Source organism: Oncorhynchus tshawytscha, linkage group LG10 (assembly GCF_018296145.1).
Source record: "Oncorhynchus tshawytscha isolate Ot180627B linkage group LG10, Otsh_v2.0, whole genome shotgun sequence".
Classification (NCBI taxonomy): domain Eukaryota; kingdom Metazoa; phylum Chordata; class Actinopteri; order Salmoniformes; family Salmonidae; genus Oncorhynchus; species Oncorhynchus tshawytscha.
This window is the reverse complement of record NC_056438.1, coordinates 39145448-39151971: the sequence shown is the minus strand read 5'-3', so window position 1 is coordinate 39151971 and position 6524 is coordinate 39145448. Positions and strand designations below refer to the sequence as shown.

Sequence of the window (6524 nt, the reverse complement as noted above, 5' to 3'; positions counted from 1 at the left end):
AGGACACAAACCTTAAAACTATGGGTTAAGACTATGGGTTCCCCGACAGGAACTCCACCCCGTTCAGCTAAAACAGTGGCGCAGAGAATGCAAAAATATTCTTAGAAATATTTAACCTCCACACATTTACAAGTCCAATACCTCAAATGAAAGATAAACACCTTGTTCATCTACCCAGCGTGTCAGATTTTTAAAAGTTTTACGGCGAAAACACAGCACATATTTATGTTAGACCACCACCAAAACAAAGACAAAAGGCAGCCATTTTGTACCACAAATGATAAAATGACAAAAAGCAGGATTTAAAAAAAATCATTCACTAACCTCTTGAAAATCTTCATCAGATGACAGTCATATGACATGTTACACAGTACATTTATGTTTTGTTCAATAATATGCATTTTATATCCGTAAATCTCGGCTTACATTGACGCCATGTTCAGAAAATTCTCAAAAATGTCCGGAGGAATTATAGAAAGCTACGCCAGATAACAGAAATACTCATTATAAACTTTGACTAAAGATACATGTTCTACATATAATTAAAAAGATACACTGGTTCTTAATGCAATCGCTGTGTCATATTTTTTTTTACGTTACTGAAAAAGCTTACCATGCAATAATCTGAGACGGCGCTCAGACGTAACAATATTTCTCCGCTATGTTGGAGTCAACAGAAATACAAAATTACAACATAAATATTCCCTTACCTTTGATGGTCTTCGATCAGAATGTACTGCAAGGAGTCCTACTTCAATAATAAATTGTTTTGTTTCATAATGTTCAATTCTAGTGTCCATGTAGCAGCACCTGCTACAACTTTCAGCTCAAATGCCCAAAAAATGACTTCTGGTCCAGGATAATTTTGCATCAAAACTTCCAAATGACATATTACAGGTCGACGAAACTGGTCAAACTAAGTGCAGAATCAATCTTCAGGATGTTATAAACGTACAAAACTAATGGCATTCCAACCGGACAATCCTAGTTCATCTGGGGCTGACTGGAACAGACAAAGCCCTCTAACGCATATGCGCCCTCAAACACGTGAATCTTTTGTGACACCGTAGCAAATTCCTCCCCGTTAGGTCAAAGTTCACAGCAAATGCTTGATTACACTTTCTACTGAATGAGGACATCTAGTGGAAGACATAGGAAGTGTTTCCAGATCCATAACTTGTTGGGAAGGGAGGGGGCGATGATGTCAAAGTTGCCCCAACTTTCAGGATTCCAAAACTAGTTTGGAAGATTGCCTGCCCTGTGAGTTCTGTTATACTCACAGACATAATTCAAACGGTTTTAGAAGCTTCAGAGTGTTTTCTATCCAATAATAATAATAATAATAATATGCATATATTAGCAATTTAGGACAGATTTTGATGCAGTTCACTATGGGCATGCAATTCATCCAAAGGGGAAATACTGCCCCCTATCCTGAATAAGTTTTAAGTGCCGTTAGGTAGTCAAAAGATTAAGCTCATTCTCAAGGCATAGAGTTCGGCTAGGTGGAGATTTAATTAAACAAATAATAGGTTATATGGAGGTCACTCACGAGCATTAGTCCTCCCTGAACCATCTTGGGACATGCGGGCATACTTTCCTTATGAGCAAAAGACGTTGAAAAGACATTTTCAAACAACTTTGCTCACTGGGTTTGATCAACAATCCTTGATTGTAGAGGTTTTGACTTAGGCACTCAACAGAGGGGGTGGTTGTCTTGATGCTCTCTGAAAACGCCTGCTCTATTCAAAGCGGCTGGTCCCTTCACATGGAAGGCAATGGCCGCCGGTGACCATAGCAACGAAGTGAACAAACATTATCGTTGGCCAAATCAACTCTATTATTGGGTTGAAAACACGTCTTATATTATTCCCACTCTCCAGATAGTGTTATACACACAGAAGATGATGCTATCAGACCGTGACTGCTAAGAGCTGCAGATAGGAACATGTGAGCATCTCAAAGAACTTCACCTACTCTAAGGGAAACACCACCAACTGTGGTAAAAAAAGTTAATCAGCTGTACCAGTGATTGTCCGGGCGGTGAGTTTGTTAATTTCGTTACCCATCATTAATTTGGTTCGAGAGGGCCGGTTCCATCAGGCTGACATGTAAAACTTTCTCTTATGGCTCCTAAAATCATGTCCCTCTCTTAATAAAAACACTTTCATAATTTTTCATATTTCATGCACAACACATAGGATTGAAACTTCGTACATGTAGTGGGTTTACTTTCCAAGCTCAATATTTCCTTTATACCATTTTTAATGTCATCACAACATAACAACCAAAACTACATTAGTGTTCTTTAGATCGCCTCTGACCATTCCACACTTTCTCTGTTAGAAATATTGTTCCAGTTTTCACTTTAGAACATGTTTCAGCAGGAAAAGTCTGTGAAACAAAGGCACATTCCTCTGGTGAACACTAGAGAGGGAGATGCTGAATGTTCTGTCCTTGATTTACAACACGGTGTAAGTTGTTATAAACCCCACCAGTTCTCTCCTCCTGAGGGTCTGGTTGAAGTCATTCATTGCGAACTTGATCTGACCTATCTGGATCCTCACAAGACAGTCATGACAATATAAGTAATCCATCAAACTAATGTTCTTTGATTCGCACAGATTCTTCTAATGCCAGCAGCAGTTTTGTGAATGTGACCGGGCTGCCATTGAGTGCATGGTTCAAAAGTCCCTACAACTCTGCCATGACAGGCCTTGCTGGACAATACTGTTCAATAGAAAAACAAACAGGTACTTCCTGCTTCCTGTTTTTTTAACAGCTCCTGAGTTATGCTAATAGCTAATCTAATCATTCCAGGTGTGCCTGCTTTGTATTGTAGTTCCTTGAACATGAATGTGAAAGCGTGCTGTTTTCACATACCGTATGTAAACACTCATATGGTGCTGGAGATAATATGAAGTTGAAAAGTGGTGGAATTTCCCTTTAAACTTGATTTTGTGCTTTTAGTTGCAGATTGGGGACAGGTGGAGCTGTTTGGGTCGTTAAGGTGACAAGTTGCACCTGAGTTTGGGATCAACTAGGAGATAAAAGTTCCTGGTGCCCAGTCCTGGCTTTCTCGCCACAAGCACTGTTTTGATATGGTTGTTGGGCTTTTTAATTAGGTGCACCCTTCCACACTTACACACGGTTTACCTTCATCATGCATCTCCATTACATGCCTACTGTCACACTTCACAGGTTAGTTTTCCTCTGTGGTTTTGTACTTTGTTGGTGGTTTAATAAGTATTTTTGTTACTCCTTAACTGCCAATGTGTGGACTCCCTTGCTTGTCACCATCTAAGAGCCAGGTTGTGACAGAACGAGACAAGTTAAAGAAGGAGCCTCCTTTCTTTTTGATGCCCAATTAACCTCTACTAAAGAGCACCTGCTGTCTACCAAAACCTACTATTGTGTACCTAAGTAGCACTTCCCTTTTTCAACAGGATTTTTAAGCCTTGAGACATGGATTGTGTATGTGTGCTATTCAGAGGGTGAATGGTGAAGACAAAATATTTAAGTGCCTTTGAACGGGTATGGTAGGTGACAGGCGCACTGGTTTGAGTTTATCAAGAACTGCAACGCTGCAGGGTTTTTCCATGCTCAACAGTTTCCTGTGTGTATCAAGAATGGTCCACCACCCAAAGGAAGTCCAGCCAACTTGACACAACTGTGGGAAGCATTGGAGCCAACATGGGCCAGCATCCCTGTGGAATGCTTTCAACACCTTATACAGTCCATGCCTGACAAATTGAGGCTGTTCTAAGTTTACAAGGGTGTCTTGTACACTCTATGTACATCCACTGAATGATGCTTCCTTTACTCATCTCAGTCGCCAAATAAATTCTTAAGTTGCCTGTTAAGTTTATGCGGAGAAGGTAGAACTCATTCTGGACTTTTTCTCATGTCTGACTTTGTTGTCCAGTGTTGCTGCATAACAAATTGATGGTCAGTGAGGTCTTCAATGTTACAACAGAGTGCCGTCAATTCCCTTCTCATGAAACTAACAGCTAGCTAATAATGAATGTCCACCAGTCCGCATCTCTTCGTCAATATGCTTATAGAAAAACAAGTAGAGTGACGTCAGTCTTCATTAAAGACAAGGTAAGATTGGGCTCCTGAGTGGCGTAGCGGTCTAGGGCACTGCATCTCAGTGCAAGAGGTGTCACTACAGTTCTTGGTTCGAATCCAGGCTGTATCACATCCAGCTGTTTGGGAGTCCGATAGGGCGGTGCAAAATTGGCACGGGTTTGCCGGGGTAGGCCATCCTTGTAAATAAGAGTTCTTAACTGACTTGCCTAGTTAAAATAAAGACCGTGAGTCCAATCAATCAAATGTATTTATAAAGCCCTTTTACATCAGCAGATGTCACAAAGTGCTGTACAGAAACCCAGCCTAAAACCCCAAACAGCAAGCAATGCAGGTGTAGAAGCATGGTGGCTAGGAAAAGCTCCCTAGAAAGGCAGAAACCTAGAGAGGAACCAGGCTTTGAGGGGTGGCCAGTCCTCTTCTGGGTGTGCCAGGTGAGGAGAATACATGGCCATTTAAGGCCAGATTGTTCTTCAAGATGTTCAAATGTTCATAGAATACCAGCGGGGTCAAATAATAATCAGTGGGTGCAACAGGTCAGCACCTCAGAAGTAAATGTCAGATGGCTTTTCATAGCCGACAATTCAGAGGTTGAGACAGCGGGTAGAGAGTCGAAAACAGCAGGTCCGGGTCAAGGTAGCACGTCCGGTGAACTTGTCAGGGTTCCCCAACCGCAGGCAGAACCATTGAAACTGGAGCAGCAGCATGACCAGGTGGACTGGGGACAGCCAGAATTCATTCAAAATTATATTGTGCCTATCTTTCAGCTCTGCCAACCAGGCTCGGTGGGTGACAGGTAAGTGTTTCCACCAAGCTGTTCAATGCCTGGAGTGGCACGCTGGAACTTCCAGAGGCTTGTAGACCTGAAGCAGTGTGATGTGATACAGGTAAGTATCACACACACACTCAATCACTTACTCAGTTTTGTTGTAATAATTATTTTAACTTAAGAAAATTGTCCCTCTCACTTTTAGCTCAACCACAGTCTTCACAGCTGGAGTCGTGTGCCCTGCAACTGCTAAACTGGCCATGAAAGGTGATACAGGTAATTATCACATGCATGTATACACATATGCACACTCTCCCTCACTTGGGGCGCTATTTAATCACATCTGCTTTAGCCGACATCCACATAGCGGTTGTTTTGGCGGTGTCTGAGGTGTTAGAGCTGTCAAATTCACAAGCGGCTCCTTGCATTATACCTAAATTGGACATCGCATTAACAGAAATCTCATGCAGCCCTGTTTACAAGAACACTGGAATTTGAGATGTAATCTACACCTCAATTAGGCAGATAGAAATCCAGATTATTTTGTTGAATGATTTTGAATTTGAGTGTCATAATTTCTATATAACCTACAGTTTCTAGTTCTGAACTTGTAACGCAAGTAGGACGGATGTGGTTTTGTGACAATGATCAAGAGCTGCTGCTTACTGATTTGACAGATACAATGCAGTTACACCTCAGACACGGCCAAAACATCAGCTATGCGGGTGTCGGCTATCGCCGGTTAACGCTTGATCTGTTTGAATCTAGGCCTTACACTCATTCAGTCTGTTTAGTTGTAAGATTGCCAGTTAAGAAAATTGTGCTTCTCTTTTAGATCTGCCACCAGGTTTTCAGCTGCAGTCACTAGTCCTCTGCTGTGGTATTTAATTTACCGGCTGCACCAGTTCTTACTACACTGGCCACGGTGAGGAATACCCAGATGGATACAGGTAATTCAGACTAATATTGCATATGCCCACCCACACCAACAGATGTACACACAGACATGTTGTTGAGCTGTTTATTTACTGTCACTTTATGCATCTCACTTTCAGATCTGCCATGCACTCCACCACTGCCCGACAGCCTCACCCAGAAGGGAAATACACTGGGCCTATCGAGACTGACAAAGCAGAGATGGGTGGCTAACTAGAGAAAATAAAACGTATACACTCTCACACACATTTGATTTTGATTAGTATGTAAATATATTGTGATTACTTGTTTATTTTATATGTATGCTCCATTTTATTATGATTGGAAATATTTAGTCCTACAGATTGTGTTATCCATTTCCCACAATGGACATGTGCAGTTGTGCTTACTCACAGTCCAAGTCATTGTTTTACAGTCTCAAGTCCTAAACTTTGATTTTCGAGAACTAAACAAGTTACAACGTGCTCTTCACCAAATGTAATACCATTTCATATTTTTAACGAGTAATAGTTAATTACATTTACGCAAATGAATGCGTATAAAAATATCTATATATTTATTACTTTCCAAATAAACATATTTCCATGGAAATACATGTGTAGCCATGAGAAAGAACCCCAGCGGGAGACGTGTGGTAGGCTGGGTCGGGTCGTATGGGGTGGTTGCTCTCCGGGAGATGAATTAAGCAGCAGAGTATCTGCTGGTCATCCAACATGGCAACTCACATAGA

At 41.4% G+C, this 6524-nt stretch overlaps 1 long non-coding RNA gene across 1 annotated transcript; it reads left to right on the top strand.

Moving 5' to 3' along the window:
* The first annotated feature begins 2230 nt into the window (after positions 1-2230).
* On the top strand, positions 2231-6265 carry LOC112251701. Its single transcript, XR_002953693.2, has 5 exons — positions 2231-3201; positions 4857-4976; positions 5064-5134; positions 5694-5808; positions 5914-6265. It is a non-coding gene; the product is annotated as an uncharacterized LOC112251701 (long non-coding RNA).
* The last annotated feature ends 259 nt before the right edge of the window (positions 6266-6524 follow it).